Source organism: Meleagris gallopavo, chromosome 1 (genome assembly GCF_000146605.3).
Source record: "Meleagris gallopavo isolate NT-WF06-2002-E0010 breed Aviagen turkey brand Nicholas breeding stock chromosome 1, Turkey_5.1, whole genome shotgun sequence".
Taxonomy (NCBI): domain Eukaryota; kingdom Metazoa; phylum Chordata; class Aves; order Galliformes; family Phasianidae; genus Meleagris; species Meleagris gallopavo.
Genome location: NC_015011.2, coordinates 19,858,080 through 19,881,961, shown reverse-complemented (window position 1 = coordinate 19,881,961; position 23,882 = coordinate 19,858,080). Strand labels below are relative to the sequence as shown.

At 40.0% G+C, this 23,882-nt stretch overlaps 1 protein-coding gene across 1 annotated transcript in view; it reads left to right on the top strand.

Annotated features, from left to right (window-relative positions):
* PLXNB2 (plexin B2) overlaps positions 1-23,882 on the top strand; it is a 237,336-nt gene that overhangs the window by 40,014 nt on the left and 173,440 nt on the right. The window contains exon 2 of the mRNA XM_010706204.2: positions 23,514-23,693. The gene's annotated coding sequence lies outside the window, so the exon portion shown is untranslated. The remainder of the gene's footprint in view (positions 1-23,513; positions 23,694-23,882) is intronic.

Below are 23,882 nucleotides of genomic sequence, written 5' to 3'. Positions count from 1 at the left end.
AAAACTTACTTCAGATTTGCCAGGGATTTGTTGGCCCTAGGACTGGCCTGTTTGAAAGGAAAATGTTCTGGAAGACATCTGAAGAGCCCCTGTCCCTGGGCTCGCCTGTTTGTTTGTCAGGGTTGGCAGAGGCAGGGAGAGCTGAGTCCATTTGGGGCTGCACGGAGCCATCTTCCAGTCTGTGCTCAGCTGCACTGAGAAAACAAAAAGAAATGATCCACCACAGCTGAAACACTGAGCTTTTCCTGATTTGGGTGTAAGGGTTAAAAACGGTGACTGAGGTGTGCCTCGGGTACACTCACGTGTATGTTTTATTCCTTTTCTTTTTTCTCGGTCAGGAAAGCAGGCTGGGGGCATCTCTGTGTTACATCTTCTCAGCCACCTTCTGCATCACCAACTTTGATCAAAACAACTAAGAATTTTAGGCTCCACCAAGCTCTGTGAGAAGAGGAGGAAGCCCAGGAGCGTCCCATCAAGGTGTTTTTTTTTCCGGTGGGAGTTCAGTCCTTACCACATGTGAGGGGCTTCACACAGAGGGCTGCTTCTGATCAAGAGAAGCAGAAGTCCATGCCAGAGAGGGGCCAGCGTAGAAGTCAGTCAGAGTGCCTGAGGCAAACATGATGACTCCTAATGCCAAAGGAGGTGGTCCTGCCCTGTCTTCCCCATATGGCCTCCAGAGCGTGTCTGTCTGCACAGGCAGCCAACTCAGCTGTCTTGTGCGGCAGAAAGCTCACCAAAGCAAAGCAAATGAGTTTTTTGCTGGATTAGTGAGTTGAATCAGTTTATTCCTGAGGGCCAGCTAAAGGTAGGAGCTGGGCTTGCACTGTTCATGCTGAGGACGGGAGAAGGCTGTGTGTGGCAGAAGATTGCCCTGCTTGGTGGCACGGATTATCTGGGTTGGCTGTCGCAGAGCCATGCCCGAAGCATTCGTTCTTGGGTACCCACCAAGATGCAAACTCAGTGAGGCTTATCCTGTAGGAAAACAACACTAATCTCTTTTTGCCTTTCTGTCTCGATTTTCAGTGTGGGTTTTCTGATATTTGTTTGGGGGATATTCTTTACTTTTGTATTTAGTTAAAGCAGTCAGTCAGCCACAAGAGGACAAATCTTTTTAGAAAACAAATTTCATTCATTCCAGTGCTCATAAAACCATTTGTGTTACAACCTGTAAAAAAGAATGGATGTCTGAGAAGCTATTTCTGTTTCTTAGTCATACCAGGTATAGCTGCTGTCAACACAGGTTATTCCTCACCCTTAAATATTAAAACCAGAGCTACGGCAAATATTATTCTTCAGCTCAGTAATTCTGTATCTCACAGTTACAGCTTTCGTGAGTTGGTGAGAATAGTAAATGCCTCTGCCTCGTGGTAAAATGGATTTAAAAAAAGAATGGTTGTAGCTCATTTTTTCTGTTAATTAAAGTCAACAAAACTTGGAAAAATTAGTTGAGGTGAAATATAAGTCTGCTGTGTCTCTACAGGAGAAGGAGAAATGAAAGTTTATCAATTCAGAGATATGATAGTTTGGGCAGAACTTCCTGTGCTGAAAACTATTTCAAGGAGACAGTGTTTCAGACTTCGTTCAGATTGCCTATTTTTCAAACTTTGCACAGCAACTCAATCTGAACTCCTGAAAACCTTTGCAGATATTTCATAGAGAAGATCCAGAATTCTGAAGGCTTCAACTCTTTTCAGTTGGCAAGGACAAACAGGCTTGAGCTGTGTATATTTACAGTGTGTTTGGTTACTCATCCTTTCCTAGCAAAGATTAAAGAGCCAGATCCTGGTAAACGGCAGGCAGCATTTGTAGACCAAACCATGGCAGAATTCGATGAATACTTTGACTCCTTCAGATGCTGCTGTTTAAAGAGATAACAAGAAGGAACATAAACCGTTGACACCAAGCATGCTGCCTTGCCCATCTACTTTCACTAATGCAGCCAGCTAATGATTAAAACCATCTAGTTTCTGAGGGCACTGACAGAAGCGCTCTGGAATTTCACGCTGAATTGATTTAAGAGGTTATCACTCCAGCTGTCAGCTATGTTTTTTTAGCAGGAATGGTTGAAGGAAATGAAAGCTGACTTCCTGCTCATCCCCACTTACAGCCTGGTACTCTAACTTACACTGAAATATGCTGGCCATCCTTTTCCAGGCATGGCAATCTCTGGAGGAAGGGTAGGACTGACAGTTTGGTGTGGCATCTGCCACCAGACATGAACTGCTTTCGGCTCATAAGCCCACGCTGCATTATGGTAGGGTCAGGGCCTGATCTTTGTGGCCTCTCACAAAGAGCTTTCACTAAATTATTTGTGTTATATACTTGCATCAACAGAGAGCATGCTCATTACTGGGGATTACACTGTATAGCAGATGCAGTTGCTTCTTGTCTGGGGGAGGTAAACTCGTGGCTTTGAGGATGCACGTGGCCAGTCACACTGCTATGGGTTCCACTCGTGTCTTTAGGAAGAGAATGAGCATGTTTTAGGCTCGTACTGAAAGAGTGCTTCCAGCATCTTCTTTCATTTTGAGAAATGATTTGGTTTTCTTTCCTTTTTTCTTAGTAGACTGTGTTTCTTGTTTTGGGATGTTCAAAATTGGGCGCTTTGGTGATGTTAACCATTCTTCACATATAGGGCAGATCTTATAATATCTGTGCTACTGAAGGCATTTTTGAGAATCTTTTTCTGTTTCTTCAAAGAAATGGGAGGTGGGGAAGCATTTTCTGTCAGGTCCATAAAATAAATTCAAGTCAGACGGGTTTTGAAGCTTCCAGATATCCAGAAGTATGTGCTGCTGTTAAAGGACCGGTTTCACCAAAGCTCTGAATGTGTTGCTGTCAGTCATTAAGGTTTTTGCCTTCATCTTGTAGCTCTGTTTGGATCTCTGTTTTCAGGATCCAATCACTGGGGATAAACCATGATCTGTTTGCAGGCTAGCCTGTGTTTGGCATTTTGCAGTGTAAATGTATAGTTTTCATGTAACAGCATGTTATTTAATGTTAACAGAAACTGCAAAGTGTAAGGGAAGAATTGAAAAATAAATGTCAAATGAATGTCTAGTTTTCAAGATTTACCATTCCCTGCAAAACTAGCCATGGATTGATGAAAGTGCCTCCTATATGGCCTGTTCTATAGCAATTTGCCCATTGTAAAGAGGTCTGGCAAACACATGCTTTCACATCCCACAAATTCACCCATTTCAGGTGTCATTGTTTTGTGTCTTGACAGCAGGGGCAAAATTAAAGAGATGACAATTGCCTGCCAAAACTCCCTTATAGCTTTGTAATTTGTCAATTGACTGTGACATTTCCACTGTATTGTTTTGTTTGTCTGGTAGCTTTTTAGTATTTTATACTAATGTGGAAAATCTAGGTTATGCATTCATTGAAAATGTCAATATAGCTACTATGTCATTATCTTAATAACCTGGGTCAAATGCAGTACTTGTGGTCTGCTATGGAGCAGTCCTGTCTTCTTCAGATCCTGTCAGAGTGCATGGCCTTCAGCCCGAGAAAATGCTGGGCAATCGAAATGACTTTCTTTCCATGCAATTTCCCTCCCTGAAATGTCTCTTGCTTTCTGCACCATTGCCCATCACACACAGCTAAATGGACAAACATGAAACTGTTGTGCGTATCAGTATGATGTACATGCCAGAGTGTGTCATGCATAATCTGAAATTATCTGCCCTTTTTCTGTTTGTTTGTTGACGAGTTTTCTCTGTGTGTGTATTTGGGCTATGAATATTACACACGCTAAATTTTTCTCTATTCAAATATAATACAACAGATTCCTTCTGTTTTGAGTGGCTTCTTCCCCTTTTGTTATATAGGTATGTAATAACAGATTTTATAATGTCTAATAAGTGTGTTGTTTAAAATTCTCATTTGAGAAAGCAAGCTCTGCAGGTGCTCTGTTTTCCTTTAAATCCATAGGTTGCCAGCATGAAGTAACAATGAAAGATCCAAAACATGCATTTTTTTGAAAGAGAATGAGATACAGAAAATAATAGTTCAAGAGAAAATTTGTTTTAATAACCTTCCTGTGTAGAAGAATTGCCTCCCATTCTTCTTTGTCATTGCCATATCATTGTTGGCTTTTTGTTGTTTTTTTAAGGAGACTGACATGGAGACCTTACCTTGCCTTACATTTACCAGTTAAAAATCCCAACAACTGATCCGAACTTATAATAGGGTATGGAAGACTTGGTCCTAGAACTATTAAACAGAAAAAACAACAAAAGCAAAATAAAAACATTAAAATACAACAAAACCCTCTGCAGTCAGATGGATGTTTCTACATTCTTCAGTTCTTCTCCTGAAGCATAATGGTGGCTTACATGTTTTTTTTCCCCTTCATTTCTGCTGCCTACAGTTATTAACACTATTACTACCTATACCATGTTTGAATTAGCGCGTCTTCCTAAGAGAAGTACTAATAGGCTTCTTTTTCACAGCGCAGTACATTTAAATATGCTTCTGGACTGTATTTCTTCCATTCAGCTTCTGGCTACAGCTTTCGGATTATGCGAAACACTGTTTGTTGGAGGTCCTGTGAATCTAGTAAATAATCTCGTTATCTGGGCTGCAGCCTGAAAACAAACTCCTCCAACAAGAGTTTTATGAACATGTTGCTCTCAAATAGCTGCACTCGCTTTGAAATTCTTTCTTCTCCCGAGGTGATTATAAAAAATAGATTACCATGAGAGGGCAGATGTATGGGTTCTCTTCGATACAGTGAATGATGCAAACCTGACCACTGTTTTCAAGAGGAATGTTTCATTCTTTGAACACTGGACTATAAACAAATGTTTCAGACATGTGGCATGGTGCTGTATGTCACGACTCCCAAATTGCCTTTTCATTTTGTGTGCAGTCTCTCTGCATTACCAACGATAAGTACTTGAGGTCAGATAGTTATTCTTTGTTCTTATTAAAGCTTATATTTGTGTTTGGTTTCCAAGGAAAGCCTGCAACTACCTAGATGGATTTGGTGTTTAAGAATTGCCTGTAAATACGTAAAAGGTTATTACTCTGCAGATTTGGTATCCGCAGTCTTCCATTTCTGCTTGATTTCTTGGGCTGAGGGCTCTAGCTACGGTTAAAATGCCATGGTAGAAACCTCCGGGCTTGCTTTTAACCCAATATGTGGCTGTATTATTCACATCAGTGTGAAGGCGACCACGTTGTGTAATATTGTCGTCTCATTAGGTAATCATTTGACCAAATATTTCATTACTTACAAATCCATTGTAGAGAAAAATCGCAGCAGTAATACCAAACTTAAAATCAAGCATCTATATATTTCGATGAGTGACTTCTGAAAGCAGGCCAGACAGAAGCAATTTGCACGTTGAAATGTGACAAGCTCACAGTCTAGAATTTTAATCAATGAGGCATTTTAGCTCATCTCCATATATTATTTATGCTCGAAGACTAATATCAGAATGAAATATGGCAAACTTGATCTTCCCAAAGGAGAATTTGGAGAGAGTATATAAAGACTCAGTGTGATGAGGTTAGACACAGTGAGAAGCATTCTGCCCCATTACCCTGTTAATCAAACTGGTTGTTTACATCAAAAGGTATTTTTGCTACCACCTTTGATTTAGTAGCAACCTCCCAAAATGCTGGCACTCTTCCAATTTCTTGTATTAGACTTGAATTCCAGAGATGAGAGCGCTGTTGAGCCTGCAGTGTTTTGCTTTATGGAAAGTAATTACTTTGCAGCTCTATTTTGCGAGGTGAACTGGCTGTTTTGTGAAGTACTTGTGCTGTTCTCCACCACTTTCCTGGTGCTGGAGAACCTTCTTTGCCTCCCTCACCTTTCACAGTGCTCTGATCAAAGTAAAACAAATTGTGTCACTGTGTATATTACCAAAATGTCCAGAGGGGTATGCATGTTGCATAGGACAGGGTCATCTTCTTGAAAGTACCAAGATGACCGTCATATTGCATGTGGTTGTCATCTATCATTGCCTGTACTTTTACTACACATTATATAATGTATAGTTGAACGTATCGTTTTCCAAACTTCATCAACAAATACAAATACAATAAAAAGAAACTTCTTACATGCTAAAAAGAAATCTGCATTCATGAAAGGAACATTGAGATGGCTGGAAACTTCAAAGATGAATTTGAGAGGCAGAGAATGATTGACTTGTATTAATGGGGGGAAAACTTTATTCCCAGCTGGAGAGGAAACAGCACTGGCAGAAAATCTTTGAGGCATCTGTTCATAACAGAACAATCTAGTCTTTGGGATTCTGTTAAATGAATTAAAATCAGTTTCCTTTCTCTTAACTTGCTGAATTAACAATAGGAGAAAAACAGCATTAAGACAGAATTTTAAGAGTTTTGACTCGGTTAGTTCTTTCTAAATGGATAAACTTTATTTTGGCTGGTGTTGAACGAGTAACTCACTACAAATAAGTAATTCAAAACGAAGAAGGGGTTTTTGCTTGTAAAAAGTTCAACTGCATTATTTAAATACATTCCATGCATTTTTCTCTCCAGAGAGCAGGGAGGGAAGAAGTAGTCCCGTAGCTGTTCTTTCTTTTCAAGTGTGGTTAGAAATCTCTTAAATATTATTATTAATCCAGGAAAGAGGTGGAAGCTGGAGGTAATTCTAAATTTCCCAATGTTTTACCTGAGAATTCTGGCTATTTCAGACAGCCTTCTGAGGAAAATAGGTTGTAAGCAGCAAAACTGCAAGAGCCATGTGGTGGTTTGGTGCTAGTAAGGAGAAAAACTTGCCGGTGGTATTTGTGTTTATCACAGTGAATAATTGATAATCGTTGATAAATCACTTGAGCTGATGGTGAGCTTGTACCTTCTTTCGTGGGCGTTTGTGTGTAATTGTGGATGAATGTAGCTGCTTCAGTGAATCGGCTGACGCTGTCTCTTATTTATATCATAGCCTGCATAACTGGTATTACGACCCTTAAAAGAAATTATTATAATTGTCACGGTACAAATAATGTAACAGATTAGTTCCTTTTTAAAATCAGCAGTTCATAGTGACGATTGGGTGTGCTGCTTTATAGTTTTACCTCAAATGGGCACACACAGACCTGAAAAGTAAGTAGGCCTCATAACTCTATATGCATTCAGATCATTTTTTAAACTGCATTAATACTTTATGTAATTCTTCGCACAGTGCTCCCCTGGGATTTATAGAGACAGTAATTACACGGTAAACATATACTCATTATTGGAATCACTTGTTGCAGCTTAACAGTGTCCGTGCAGATTTGTCACCTCAGTCTAAGGGATTATGTGAACTTAATTTTTAGGTTCTCAGTCTGCCACCCATCACAATTGCTAAGCTCTGCTGTGGAAACAAAGGGTAGGTTGAGTAATCTGTACGGGCAAACTGTCTCTATTAAACAGATGACAGGTGCTAGGAGATATTGATGAAGCTGTCTGAAGAGTTTGTGATGGGCTTTTCCTAGGTTATTTAAGACTTTTTTTCCCTTCTGCGGTCTTGAAACAAGCCTTCTATAAATCTGACTTCTGATGATTCTCTTGAGTGCTCTGTGATTTTTCATATTGTGAAATGTGGTGAAAATCATTTTCTATTCACTTTCTCTAGAGTACTTACAATTTGTTTGACCTTGATCATACCCTTCTGCATCTCCTTTGCAGCCTTGCATGCTAGGCTATATAGTCCTGTATCTAAAAGTCTGTTGATGTAAACGTTGCTGCACTTGTTGCAAATTTTTCTGCACTACAGCTTTTTTCAGGACACGGAACATACTTTGTGCAGTCAAATCTAGCTGAATATTTTGAGGAGAAGCAAGGTAATTATTTAGTCTCCAGTAAGTTTCTGTTTGCAGTTGTAAATCCTGAGGCCTCTCTCTCAAACTCTGCCTTTGTCTTCTGCAAATTTGCATCAGCCAAGTTGTTTTGGTGTAAATCTGCATGAGGAAGCACTCCCTTTCATGTTATCCTAATCCCATTTCCAACTGATTGCTAAGCCAACATGTAAGAAATGCTCTTTCCAAGGCACTTTAAAGGGACAACTCTCAGAGGTGGAGTTAGACTGCTGTAACTACACAGAGGGGCAGATTTTTTGCTTCCTTTTCTCCCATCTGATTAATCTGGGGATTCAGGAATAGTAATCCAAGCTAGAAAGAAGTGTGGGGCAGTTGTACAAGTGTACACCAGGCATATACTTCTTTAGCCTGTATGCAAAAATTCAGAGTCTGAAATGGGTTTGTCCCTCATTTGGAAAATTTGATTCATAATGGCTCATTCAGGGAGTGCTTAAATTTTTATGAATTCAGTATGCTTCAATGTTGTGAAAGAGTAGAAATAATTTAAAATAATACTTGGATTAAGGTTTTGTAATCCTTTCATTTGATTAATGAGCTTTCTAAGTTAGGAAAATATCTACAGATATTCTTAAGGTGATTTTGATGTAGTTCTGACTTGAAAAAAAAGGATTTGAATTTAAAAAATGTTGTTCACATTTTTCTGTGGATATATCTTTGCTAACATAAGAACAAAGATAGAATGTTCTCTGTCTGTGTTATAACATTGCTATTGTTAACAAGTTGAGAAAAATCTGGGTACAGATTGGGAAGCGGCATTAAGGAATGCCTACGTTAATTATTATGATCTTTAAGGCTGTTGGTACTTGGACCCTGCATGGTCCTTTGCAGTTCTTGTAGATTTACCAGCCATAGCTCTTCTGAAATTTCACATTTGCTTGGTAACAAAGACTGAGAAAAGCCCTATTGTCAGGCAACTCAGAACAATGAAAATCTCGTCCTGAGAGAAGTGATATTTCATTACTTACTGCCTAGATAAGCTTGTAAAACAAATTTAATTACATGCAACAGACAGGCTGCTGACCTCCACTTAAAATCCCATGTACACAGAGTGACCCATGGGTCTGACCTGAGACTGAAAGAAAAAAAAATGGCCTAAGTTGCCTCTTGTATGCCACCAAAGAGCTGCTGCACTTTGTGCTCTCCCTGGGGGAACAAATGAATTTGCTGCTTGCCCCACGGTCCTGACAGAGAAATCAAAAGAGAAATTCAACCAAGGTAGAAGTTGAGATGAGTCAAATTGCTTCTGACCACAAGAATACTGATTTCAGGGCATCGGTTGAACAAATAATGCTGTGCTTGATCTGCCAGTTCTTATATTCACATATCCCCCTAAATGTTAATTACTTGTGACTTTGTTTTCATACTGTTGCGTAATAAGAAGCCTTCTGTTGAATTACGGTGATGAAGATGGATAGTTTAACTGCTGAAAGTCTCTCATGACAAGGAATTGGATTTAAGTCTTCAAGTGTCTTTATGAGTTGGTTGTGCTTTTACCTTAGAGCTGTAGGATTGTATTGCATTACAGTTTATAATGAAATAAGCACAGCTGCCTATGAGGCACATCCCTATGGGCCAAGCACAGTCCACGCACTCAGAGCTTGCCGTGGAATTGGGCTGTAAATGAGAGGAAGGTTGTTTGCAACTTGCAAAATAAATATGCAATATCTTTTTAGAGAATTAAGTAAGCAAATGCTTCCTGGAAAGCGCATTGTGTACAGAAGTAGAATGAAAACCTTGCAACGAATGCCAGAGACAGCAAACTCCTCAAGATAGCGGCCTGGGAGCGAGATTACATTGTTGCAGATACACAGATAGCAGCAGATAGTTGCAAACACGCTTCTGTGCTTTTTGCCATTGTTTTTCTCTGACGCTCAGACTCCAGCCACTACAGAACGCTTAGGCTGCCCAACCCAGGTGGATGCAGCTGGGCAAGCTGCAGCTTTTACCCTTCCGAGGAGAGGTTTTGACCCTGTGCTGAAACTGCAGCCCACAGTGGGGTCTGTCAAGAGGACGTCTGCTGCTGGGCTGCTTCTTTTTGCCACTCAGTGGGGAGAGTAAACAGCCGCCAACTGCAGTTTATGTTACAACGAGGCTTTATCATAAATGCTGGCCAACCTCAGTTTATGCTGAATCAATGTACAGAGCTTACTATTACATTTTGGCATGAAATTAGCCAGCGATGTATGCCTAGTCTGAAAGATGAGAGCTGCATGCTGGTGTCTTAGATGTTTGCCTGTCCTTGTAACTAACTGCATTCCAGGAATGCATATACAGCGAAAAAGAAATACAGCTCAGTGAGGTACCATTGGAAGCACTAGCATATCAATAGCACACCTGTGCATAAACAAAGGAAAAATATGTATATTATAAAGAAATACATATAAATACAAGAAACTGCAGCCTTTTCTCATAATCATGTAGCGTGTCTGTGTCCTTGTATGTATGTGTTCCCCATAAAACACAGTTTTCTTTTCCCCATGTTAAAATGTTTGATCAGAGCTCCTTGTACTTCACTACCGAAGACAGAGATATGTGTTACTGAGAAACCAAATTGAACAATAAAATATATATTCCTCCCAGGAAAGTTAAGAAACTTTATAGATCATCTTCTGCAGAGATTGCTCATTCTTACAAGGAGGCAAGAATAATTGTGGTGCTACTTACTGAGGGAAAATAACAAATCTGCTTTTCACCGAAACGAAGTTAGATGGACTTTCAGGGGAAAATAGTGCAGCAGGAATATACTGCTACCACTTCTGAAAGCCATACATGGCAGACCAGTGCTACATCTGAAAGTTTATGCTTGGTATATCCATAATTTTTGTATGCCTTTTATTTCTCTCTTTAACAAATTCAAATAAGCTCTGCAGAAAATTCTGCTGTCAAGACTGGGGAAGATCATGCAACACCTTAATTTTCCAAATTACGGAATGTTCTGAAATGCTTGCAGAGGGATCCCAGCTCTTGCTGAAGTAATTAGGAGTGCATGATGCAACTGTTTCTTGTTGAAGCCAAAGCCTTCCAAAGAAACATGAGGACTCACTCCTTGTAAAAGGTTGCTTAAACCCTCGGCCACGGGGCTGTTGTGTTGTATTCAAATGGTTGGTTCTCGGTGACAAACAGACTCACCAGACCCCAAGTTGCCGTGCTCACAGGGCTGCTGCTCAGCTGTCCCTTTCCGAATTCTTAGGAGGACCAAACAATGTACGTGGAATTTGAAGCTTATTTGTTCTATTGCTACAAAGGATATAAATACCAATTTCTGTCTTCTACTTAATGAATCAGAAACTATTTATTTTGGCCAGCCTGCATGTTGTCATCGTCCTGCTTCCTTCTGGAAAATTTTGGCCTGTACAAGAGTTCATTTGTAGGAGGAGCATCCTCGCTGGCTGCTGAGAAGAGCAACAAAAATCTGCAAAGCTATCTTCACTTGGGTTTTAGAAGGAAGTAGGTTATGAAGTTGGCAATTTGTGCTACGTATTTCTTGTTGTTAGGATTGCAATCATTTTGCATTTTTTAAAGAACATAATGAACTCAGTGTTCCCAGGTGCTGTAAATAGTGCTGCTATGCTTCCATTTGCCTGCCCTCACTGCACACTGTATTTAGTAGTGCTGGTCTTTTCTCTACAAAAAAATATTTTCAAAAAGTGTTGTTGTTTTGGTTTTACTTCAGCAAAAGGGAGGCTAACAGGGAAGTTTTCACAGGCTGTCCACGTAGAAAATGTCAATGAACATCTCATGCCTTTTCTCAGAAGCTTGCAATTATTGTTTTAGGCTTTGCTTCCTTTCCTGAATACATTTATCTTGAAACACCAGTTGTTTGCTCTCCTTGCAGCTACTTTCACCCCTTTGACTACTGAGGCATAGGAAAGATGTGTTACAGCGATCCAAATGCAGATGCAATATTCACTTATTCTGTCAACATTTCTTTTGTCGTCTTTATAGATATGTACACCGAATCTTCCATGGGAGTGGGAAGGTATTATTACTCCTACCCAGTAAACAGAAGTTATGTATTTTTTCTTTCCCTTAAAAAAGCACAGAAGACTTGTTGAACCGTGTCTTCCCCAAAGCGTGCAAGGCCAGTTCTTTAAAAACCATTTTGTGACAGCATAGATGCAAGCATTTCTGTGCTACCTCTGCACACAACAGTAGCTGAGCTAAAAACCTGACCTGAATAGATATGTGCCAGAACTGTGCCACCAAAGATTGGGGCTAAATAGTGGAAATGGAAGAGGGCTTTCATTATCTGTTTTCTTTCTTTGTTCTTTTAATAAATCTTAATTTACTCTAATATCATTACCTCTCAATTACCCAAAAGCTTCTTTAACTGCACCATTACTGACAAATACTGGAAATTGTAGAGAGGCACAACTAAATAAATAAACACATGTAATTAAAGCAGTGGAAGGTCTGTGCTCCTTTCTCGTATAGGATATTATGGCATGAAATATCTTTGTAGGCACATTTCATCTCTTTTTTACGTCGTGCTCAAAGCAGATTCTCCAGCAAGCTTGTATTTGTTATTGATTTTGTTTAATTTCAACTTTGGACACAAGCTGTTTAAACAGATTACTCCCTGCTTTTATCTGAGTTCACTTCCTCATGCTTTCATCAAAGCAAAAGAGATTATTTGACTTTCTGTCTCCTGATGCAGTATTGCACGAGAGTCATATGCTGTGACAGCGATGTGTTCTGCAGCGAGGAATGGCCATGCTGTCTGCACGCGAGTTCCCTGTAATTGTTCCCTGGCAAAGGCAAAAGCATCTCTTTCTTATTTATTTGGAGGATATTTATTTATTCGTTACAATAATATTTATTCTCTAACTGAAGCTAATAGATTTCAGCACAAGATTAGGTGAGGCTATGTTTGAAGGATCGTAATAATGTGCAGTCATGACATGTTTGTACCCTGGCAGTAATGCTTTGCCTTAAGCAAGAGTTTCTTTGCTGGACATGCAGTATTTGTGAGCTGGTTAATACTTGGCAAGAGGAGGACACCTCTTCAGACTGACTTGTAGTGCAGTTCTGAGAATTTAATAGGCTTTCTTCTATGATCCCTTTGCATAATATTTATGAGAAAATTAAGATTGAAGTAGTGCATCAACTTCTCAGTTGAATCTATGGAAGATACTTGGAAGACCAATAGGAACATACAAAAAATCCATCCGAATTTGTGTTTCAGTATTGCAGGAACAGGTGGGTTAGAGGTGTAGAATACAGGTCCCCTCACTCAGGGTAACAGGCACAATCACTATGGACAGCAGCAGATGCTATGGAGTCACAGCATCGTCAGCACCTGTAGCTCTGGCAGGTTGCACTTGCATCTGTTTCTCTAGGCTTTCTTTGTGCTCCAGGCTGAATAGGTGAGGTGGTAAAACAATTTCTGTAGGTTCTGAAAACACTTTTTCCTATGGAGGATATTTTCTGCCCTCATTTAAGATGTGGAAAGAGGACTTCAAACAGCAGCAAATGACAGCTGTGAGACACAATCCCAATTCACAGTTGAGCAAGCAGAGAAACCCTTCCAGGACTTTCATGCAGAAGGCATATGACTCCTCGTGAGCCATGCAGATGTATGAACTGCTTGTTGCATTTGGACTTTCCTTTGCATTGTTTCTGTTTTGAACAAACAGTGCTTTACATTGAGGCCTCAGTCATTACAGGCTCTGTCTTTAACATGGAGAGAGCAGAGTTGCAGGTGATCTCAGCTTTTTGCATAAACCACAGAAGCCCACCACAAAGTCCTCCTTCAAATGTGGGTCAGGGATACCTCCCAGAGAGGAGGATCTGGACAGGGCCCAAGTGAAGGAGGAAAGCACCCAGCAACAGCAGTCACAATGGCTCAGGAATGGCAAAGGAATAAAGCATTCTTGCCTGTTTAAATTTTTCATGTTGTTAGCTGCTTAAAAAGAGCTGCTGGAAATGAGTGTGGCACTTGAAACTATTGAAGAAGTGGTTTGGATACAACTAAAACTCAAATATTAATTGATTGCATTTCCGTGGGAAAATCAGTGCAAGGCTGAAGCTACTATACTTCTAAAAGATTACATCTCTAGGCCATTGCTAAGCTGTTTGAAGTCTAACCTCTGGACATACTACAGTCTTATTTGCAACCTTAAACTAGCTCTGCAAATAATTCTTTACTGAAAAAGGTCTGCTGCAACATTTGTGCAGGTATTAGCACCAATGCACTTGTAATAGTAAATTATTTTTTCATCATTATGTATTTCAAAGGCAAGATACAGATTTTAAAATATTAATCGTAAAATTAGAATGTTAGTCCTAACATGGCTCCTGAATTCACAGAATGGCTGAGGTTTGCAGGGACCTCTGGGTCTGTTTTTCCAACCGCTGCTCCAGCAGGAACACACCAGATGTGTGCCCAGGCCCACATCCCGGCATTTGAATATCTCCATGGAGGAGACTCCACAGCCTCTTGGCAACCTGTGCTCATCACCTGCACAGCACAGAAGAGCTTCCTCATGTTCAGATGACACTTCTTGTGTAACAGTTTGTGCCTATTGCGTCTTGTCCTGGCACTGGGCACTGCTAGCTCTGTCTTCTTTGCACCTTCCCTTTAAGTATTCATAGACATTGATGAGATCTCCTCGATTCTCCTCTTCTCCAGGCTGAACATGCCTCAGCTCATTCAACCTTTCCTCAGAGGAGAGCTGCTCCAGTCCCATCATCATCTTCTGGCCCTACATTGGACTCTTTTCAAGATGTCCATGTATCTTTCATCTTGGAGAGCCCAGAATTGGACACAGTACTCCAGGAGTGCTGAATAGAAGGGAAAGATCTCTCTTCAACCTGATGGCAGTGCTTTGCTTAATACAGCAGGATCCTATCAGGTTTCTTTTTTTTGTAGCAAGGGCACACTGCTGGCTCATGTTCAGCTAGTTGTCCACCAAGCCTCTCTTTTCTGCAGAGTTGCTTTCTAGGTGGTCCCACTCATGTCCTGATGCTTGGGCTTGTTCCAGTTCCTCTCCAAATGCAGGACCTTGCACTATTCCTCGTTGAATTTATTGAGGTTTAATTGCTGTTATTTTGGAAAATGAACAAGTTTGGAAGTGGTCAAGGTTTTTACTGGCCAAATTAGAATTGATTCAGTTAATCCCAAGTAACCTGTGTTAACACTCCCTAACGCATCTGTTTACCGAGGGTTTTGCATGTAAGCTAAGAATGAGGAAAGATTGGACCTGCAAAGGCTTTTCATGTGAGTATTGAGGGTTTATATATTTTTGGTGTTTTTTCATGATACTTAGTAGTGGGATTATCATGAATAGTGATTACATAATTATCTGAGTTGACTCATTTTATGATAGAGCAGCCTACCTTTCTTTTTTTGGTAAAAATATACCCCCAAGTGTAAGCCTTTCTCTATCATGAATGCCTAGAATTTTATTAAAATCTAACCTCATTTAAGTACACCATTAGTATTAAAATAGTGCATCTAAATCTCAATCACTTAGAAATTATCTGTGTCTGAGAAGATGAAATGAGAAACTCACCAATTAGTATGAAAGTCTGAGTAGGGCATAAAATGACTTCAAAGAACTTGATTATATATTTTGGGGTTTTTTCATATATATCTTTTTTTTTCTGAAGTACTTCCAATTTGTAGAAAACTTTAAACGCTTTTTTAGCACAGTATTGGAACATATGAAGTTTCTTTATTATTTGTGTGCAAACCAAAAGTAAAAAGAACATTTAAAATCATTTTAAAACAAAAACAATCTGTTTAGTTTTTAAAGATGAAAGAACTGAAAATGCTAAGTCTTAGTCTGCTGGCACTCTTCTGCTGAGCTATTGCTTTCTTTAACATGCGCTGTAAGCTGCTGTTTTATCCAGCATTTCATCATATTATCCAGCCTTTTTTGAAGGGAAAGCCTTTTAATAATGTTTTGTGTCTGTGTCAGATCATCTCTACTCATCTTTGAGAGATGTTTGGGCCCATCTTGTGATCAGATGGTATCAAACAGCTTGTACAGAGCCCAGTAAAGCTCTAATTCCCAGCCTCCATCAAGCTCAAAAGAGACTGAAGCCTCCTCTGCAGAAAGCTCCCACCGTCACGTGAGGGGCATCCCTGACAGGGGCTGGTTTAGTCCCTTGATTATTTCTAGGAGTAGCTGGCATTTTCAGCTTCAGCTCCTCCTGATTTGTGTTGACAACATCTGGCTACCAAAAATGTTTTAATAAAATAGCATTAGAATGGAGAGTCACATGCTGCATAATGGCTAGCACAGAAAGAAAGCAAGCATTGTATGTTTCTTGTGTGCAATGTCGTTGTGCTGTGTTCTGATGCAGTTTTAAGTTTGGGTAGTTTGGGTGATTTTTTTTTTGCATTTCCTAATTTTTGCAGAAATTTAAGCAACTCTGGGGCTTGTTTTGGCCATTCTGCAAGGGACACTGAATGAGTATTTCAGTCTTAAAGCTTTTGATTATACCACCATATAATGATGACGTCAGTAGGATTTCTTATCACTGCTAAATGTCCTGCACATCAAAGCAAATGGCATATTTTTGTATCACCACGTGCATAAATATTGGTGCAGTGATGGCAGTTTCCAGAGTAAGTGCCAATGGAAAAAAAATGTATAAAAAAACACTTCAGAGCTGTAGGTCCAAAAATGCATAGTAAGGCAAAAATGTGAATAAACCATTCCAGTGGCGAGAGTATAAGTGAGAAGCAGGCTGGGGAGAATACCTACGGTCTCAAACTTGGCTGTGGGAGAAGGAGGAAGCCCAGATGTATTTCTTTAAAAAGGAGAGGAAAATAGCTCTCTTCCATCTCACGCCCCATCAAATTCCTCACTCCTTGGCTTTTTTGAACCTCCACAATTTTTGGATATTATTGTTTTATGAAAAATGCAAATGTAATTATATGTAATGAGCATTCTTAAGCAAATGCAAAATTATGTAATTTGCAAAGGCAGAATAAAAGACATTATTGAAATTAAAAATCACTTTTCTATCAACTCCAAAGTGTTCTCCCCGTATCTCCAAAATAGCACTGAGCGAGGTGAGTATGAAAAAGCTGCTCCTGCTGTTCCCAGCTGTGGATGTGTCAATGGAGATAAATTTCAGTGCCTTTTTGGAGTACCGGTTTGCGTACACCTTACATTCCGCTTTGCCAAAAACAAACCCTTCCAAGGTGTTGTCTGTTCCCTCAGCTAGCTTTGGAGATTTTGCAGCGTGTTTGTACACTGAGATTGAAGGCCTATGAGACTAAATAAAAACGGCCACAGCTGCTGTAAAGGGCCGCTTTTCTTTGCCTTCCTTTTGGAGGAGCAGAGGTCAGGGGTATACTTGCATTTTTGTCATCATTCAGGCCTCTGGGCTGGAGAGGGGCTACTGGAAGACAGAATTCCTCCTTGACTCACTCTCACTCCTTTTTTTGTGTTCTGCTAAAAGCTGCTTTTGCTCACAAATTGCTCTTGCTTATTTGGTTTTGTGTGAATGCCTATGAGATCCTCCTGGTTCCCCCTGAAGGGTAGGGCCCTGCACGCTTTTCTGTGCTGCGCTCCACGTTGTGCAAGTTACCTCAGGGTTATTGTAAAAGCAGTTTTCAGTTAAGTAACTGAATATGAGAAACTTTAAATAAAATGCCTTTGGAAACAGTAAATGACAAAGTTCTCTGAATGTGGTTTATGAGAGCCTTGCAGCCCAATCTCCTAAAAGAAGCGCCCACAATCTGGCTTTATAGCTGATACACAACTAGTTGGCAGACAAAAGCCTGGCTAGGATTTCAATTTACAACCTATGATACATAGAGTTCTCTCTTCCTTGTAATGCTTTAAACTGAAATTGAATTTTAAATTAACTTGACACTGTGCTGTTTTCAAGCCAGATAAATAACCATGTTCCTTTTCTCTCCTTTCATAATATATTTGATATCTTACTATGGAATGTATTTCCTGAATTGATATTAATATTACACCGTTGCCTATCCTTATTTTCCTTAGAAAAAGTGTGAAACATAACTGCCTTACTGTAAGAAGTATTGTTTGTGCTTTGACAATTACATGGGTTTGTGGCTTAGGAATTTTGCAATTTTAGTTTTGTAGTTCACTGTAAAAATCTGTTTTATTCCTTTGCTTTTTCATATAACATTGATCAAACACTGGCTTTCAGAGTTACGTTTCCTCAGTCTGCGTGTGTGTGATTTCCATTTGTTTTAATTCATCAGAGGGCCACGTTCTCCACTTTTGTACCCCATTTGCACCATGACTCAATGTCTCAATTCCCCCAGCTATAGATTTGGGAGTGGAATTACTTATCTGAAGCTTTAAGATGCTGGACTCACAGAGTACAGGTGTAAGTGATTGTGTAACATGGCAGGTAGTCACAAATGTGGTCAGTGGTTAATCTGAAATCTGATAGCATAATCCTCTTTAACTTTTGATAGATCACACAGCCAGGAAGAATATTGCAAAAGAGCTGCCTTGTACAAGGAAAACAAACAAACAAACAACAAAAAAAAGAAAAAGAAAAAAGAAAAAAGAAAAACAAAGCAAGAGGGGAGTTTTTTTCTAAGTATTTTAAAAGAAAAGCAAATACCCACATTTCTGAATGTATATATATGTTGTGGAAAGGAAGACTCCAACTGTAGAATTGTTTTGTTGTGTTTTTTCTAATTCTCATGCTCATACATGAACAAAACATTCTTATAAAACTGTTCAAGGATCTTATACTGAAGGACAGAAAATGGCATAAGTCACAGTGTTGGCATGCTGGGCATAATTTATTTCTTCTGTTCGTGGTAAAGAATCAGGCTAACACCATTGCTCAGTGTATGTACCTTGAAAATAAGATATCAGAGTGCATCCTCCCTTCCTCCTGCCTCAGAAAGATGTTCATTGAACAGTTTCCTTTTCATACTGTTTTGCTTCTCGCAGGGCATTAGCATTCTTGGAAGAATTTCACAGGCCCTGAGGCTTTAGTAATGATCAAGACAGGCAGAAGGAAAAATTACCAAACACATCCCCTGGTAGGCTGAGGGGTGGAATTTTAACAAGGGGCTTTCACGATCATTGTTTTTCTTGCTCACTCTTTCGCTATTCCTTTGCTAGCCATTACCAGTAGGACTTGAGAGCCTAACTCAACACTGTTTTTATTAACAAACATAATGAAAAAGTATTATGAGTATTTTGTTTCTTTGACTATACTGATGAGGGAGAAAAAGAAACACTGTCTTAACTAGGACAAGAAGTTATGCAGAACTGCCTGACTTGGACACAAATTCTCTTTGGTGCAGGAATGCCACATGAAATTGGAAACTTCTAAGCCAAACAACAAAGCCTGAGCTCCGTTGCTTTTCAGCGTCTTGCGTTTCTGTCATTTCTCCACTTCCTTTCCTTCCACTGCCACTCCCCTGAGGTATTCAAATGGAAGGATTGCTTCGAAGGTGTTTAAACAAAGAAGACATTCGGGAGCAGATGAGACTTACTGGAATCAAAAGTGTTTTCACATGCTCAGATCTTTCCCCAGAATATAACTCACTATGCAGGAGAAGAAGTCCTGCTTAGTACTCTTTGAAGTTAGTGGTCATCTTGGTGGACAGTGGCAGTGCGCATCTCTGGGGTGTGCACATGTGTATATTTAGGCATATTTGTTTGAGTCTCAGCCAAGATATATGCCAAAAAAGATTACACTTCATCTTTCATCCTGGGGAGAAGAGAGCCTAAATGGGTTTATCATGGGGTTTTCATTCACTCTGTCATTTCTCCCTTCTTTATCTTTCATTGCTAGACTTCTAATTTCTCCAGACAGCAGCGCACACCCCTGCAGCTGGCCCTGCATAATGATTCCCTCCTCCCTGACTGACATGAGGGTGGATGCATAAATCTCGTGCCGTCAGGGTGCCTCCTTCGGCAGACACTCTTCCTTCTCCCCCCTTGAAAAATATCTGTCCCCTCTGCAGCACTCTCATTTACCACCTACCGGTGCTTCCCGCTGAGCCAAGATGCTGCCTGTGACCATTATCCAGCCTATGCTAAACACTGGGAAATGGTTCTTTTCTGACAAAAATGCAACCATTTTTTTCTTTTCCTAATGACAATTATTAGTGTAAATTGGAGCGCCTTTAGCGATTGTATTTGACACAAACATTATCCCATAAGGCAACTAGCTCCCGTGAATAGCAAGAGCTGAGTGATGGCTTGTAATAGGAGCTGGAACACTGGAAGGACTCTCAGGAGCAAGAATTTTAACGGAAACAGTGGTCTTTAAGAGGTCTTAAGTTTGAGATCTCCATGTTCTCTGAGGCTCTGCATTAATTCAGAGTGATTCCTTTGAACCACTTTGAACCACTGAGTAAGAGCAGAGCTGTCAAATCTCAGGCTTCCCAGCTGCTGAACTCATCCAACATTTTGGCAGCTTATAAATCAAAGGGGACTTGAGAACTGTTTACAAAGTATTGTTTTGAAATCTCTCTTCCTAAGTTCTCTGTCCTCACTTCTAAGGGAGGGAAATATAACATCTGACTAAAAATCAAGGATCGTTTAAAGAGCGGGAATCTCGGTTCCTGTCCTCGAGATGAAAGCAGGCACTGGATGAATATGCAATGTCAGACTTTTCTAGCAGCAGAGGGCCTCATAAAGGTCAGCACTGCTTCCAAGAGTGGCCACACAAGGTATGAGAATGCTCCAGTAGGTGTTCAGTGCTAGCTTGTCTGGTATTTGTAGTCAGTTGCTTTGAGAATTAAATGATATTTTTTCCAATTACAAGTATTTGACTGTTTCTTTGCTGCTATCCTTATGATGATTCATATTGCAGTTATTTTAAAGAGGCAGATAAACTGCAGTTGTTTATATACAAACAGAATATGGCATTGGATGCCAGAAACCAATCTCACTAATATTTGGCTGGCTAGGTTGCATCGTCGTTTCATGTTTTGGCTATCAGAGACAGCAAGCTTAAGAGTAATTGAAATGAGTTTCTTTCTTTCCAAGTGTGCTCAATGCCAGAGATATTTTCTCCTCTGTAAATGCTGGCAATTGATTATAAAATGTCAGAGGTGTTAGCAGTGTCAGTGACCTTCATCTAGCCAGCTAGAATAATAGCTGAGACATGCTTTAGGGCACGCTGCAGTCACTGGCAGGTGATAGTGGATTATAAGTGTAATGTTGCTTTTTCCCTTAAATTTATTTGAAAAATGGCATTAGACACAAAAAATAATAATGCTGTACTGTTCATGATCTTCTGGGTAAGCCTGGAAGGTTTGAGCAGCCTGGTCTGTCCCCTTTGCTGAGGAGTGAACAAAGCATCTTCCCTGCTGCTGGGGTCCAGCCTGTGAGCTGGTGTCTGTCCCATGTTCTCTGAGGCACTCCGTGTTCTTGGGAGTCCTACTGATGTGATTTGACCTGCATCCTTGCCACAGACCTACATACCAGCTGTGCGTCATGCACAGCTCTCCTCAGGATTCCTAGATTTGACTTAGCTCCTCAATTGCTCTCACTAATATAATGAGCTTCAAAGCAAACGATAGGGAAGGTATTGAAGAAAAAATCCTCTGTTTCAAACAGTTCTTTTAGACTCTGAGGCAAAGGCTCAGCTTTAAAACAGGTGATGATGTTTTTTCTTTGAAATCATGTTATTACAATAAAGCTGCAAATGTGCTGTATTTTGCTTGTGATTTTTGAAAAATGAAGAAAGGATATGCATCTCCCTCCTGGTTAGTCCCACAGCCTAGTGGTGTGTTGAGAGTGTTTGCCCTTTCTTGCTGAGGTGGTTCCACCAGCAGTGATGGAGTTGGATGGCCAGTGTGCGTAGTGCTGGGACTAGGAGGGGAATATCTGAAATTCCTGAAAGGAAACAGAGAGAAGGATAGAGAAGATGAGTATTAAGCTTTGAAGAGCAACACAAATGAGGTTGGACTTGAGAACTTCCTCTGTGGCATTCTTCCACCTTAATGGTAGAAAACATTATATTTTAATGTCTTGTCTTTATTGTGTCTTAGGGCTGGAATTGTTGAATTTTAATCGCTGGATAGCCTATCTTTTAATTTATGTTTTTATTCCTCTCCGATGAGAGCTGGTACACAGAGAAATTGAACTTTTTGTACTACATGCCTTGGGTCTAGTATTATTCAAAATATATAAATATGATTAAGGATTTGGGAGAAGAAAAGTCATGAGCAAGTTGTCTTCTGTGGGTCTCTTTGAAAAGTCAGCTCTTTGCTGCTCAGTAAGCCTGCCAACCAGTTCTGTGGTTCAGCCTGTGTAGGTCACCATGAGTCGGGTAGAGGTGCAGGAGCTGTGGGCTGTGTGACCCCAGTTCCTGGGGAACCACAGGTAGGGTGGGGTGTGAGGTGTGCAATCACACTCCTTCTGCTGTAAATGGTTGTGACAGTTGTCACAACCCAGGTGACACTTGAGCTCAAGATGATTTTAAAAACAGTGTCCTGACTTCAGAATCACAGATAGAAAATGTATTCCTGTGAATGTGGCAGTTCTTCTACAGTAAATACTAGCCCATTTTTCCCCCAAGCTCTTTCTCAGCACTGCCCAAGTGAGGGCCTATGGTCTGTTCTCTTAGTTTTCTTACAGTGCTAGTTTTCTCTAAACATGTTAAAGGTCTTTGAGTTTATGACACCTGAGAAGATAATTTAAGATTAAAAATACCTTCTTAAGAGATTTTATATGTAAAATTCTCATGGAATTGGACTGCCAGAACAAGTCGTTCAGAAAAAAATCTCAGGATAACTTAGATTGGGAAGGATCTACTAGAGGACATACAGTCCAACACCCTGCTCAGAGCAGGGCCCACGAGGCCAAGATGCTAAGAACATAGCATAGTATTTGGCGGCCTGCTCTACTATCTGAAAACTTAAGGACATGGTGGTGAGTGAGATTTTTGATAGAGAAAAAATGGAATTGTAATGCGTCTCCTTTGTCTTCACCTTTCAGAAGAGAAAAAACGAGGGAGACAGGGGAAAAAGTTCTTTTCTGTGCATTCCTCTTTATTTTTAAATGGAAATAAAATTTTCATCAGGCTAAATCTTACTTTCCATACTCAATTATTCCCCAGAAAGTTGAAATAAGTATAGATGTAGGCTTTTCAAGAATATGCTCCTGGAATTTAATTTCTGAAGTGAAAGGAAACTGCAAGGTGACATTGCTTTTAAAAATTGAGGCTTAATAAAGGGCTTCATTTAGGCATCCATCCTTGAAAATGGATGGTGAACTATGTAGGGGTTGAGAGGGAAAAGGGGGAAAAAAGGAACACAAGAGAATTAGAGTAGATGAAAGTACAAGGTAATTTAAGTCTTTGTTTAATACCTCTGTTTGAAATTAGCACTGGTTTATTTGGTGAGCCAAGCATTGACAGCTCAAAGTCAAATTCTTATCATAAAGTGTTCTTGCCACAGATGATGTCTAAGTAAGTTTGTTGTGGACTTATCATTATCTTCAAGAAACGTGACCCTTCCAAGGGAGAGTTAGAATGCTTTGTAAATAGCTTTTAAGGGCTTTGCATTTTCCCAAGATGTGTTGAGAGGGCACCTCTGCTTGGGAAAGGCCAAGTGAGAACCACTTATTGACAGCAGCAGTGTTAATGGCTTTCCCTTTGTATAAGGCTGTATTGAATCTCTAGCAGTCAGTGCAAATGTCCATCATTGGGTCTTGAAGCTGAAGCACTGCATGCTAAGATCATTTTCTGTTGTTCCAGTTGAGAAGACTGACGGTGACAGCACAGGGCTCAGGTCTGGGGCTGGCCTGGTACCTTCAGAGCACAGCTGGACACGATTAAACCCAGACACCACTGTGTCCCTCTTGAAGACCCAGCAGAAGTCAGCTCGTCTCTCCCAAGCAGGGTCTACACATGCAATTCTAATGTGAATTTTTTGAGGTAAGCTTGCTTTTTCTTTTAATGCACTTGGCTTTTTTAAATGGGACAGTGTTCTATTTTTCTCGGCAAATTTGTTGTTATTCTTCAAAACTTTCAGATGTTGCTGAAGCATATAATAAATGTTTATTACTATTAATGGAGATAAAACTTTTAGGAGGCAATTTTGCAAGAGGCATTAAAGATTAGCAA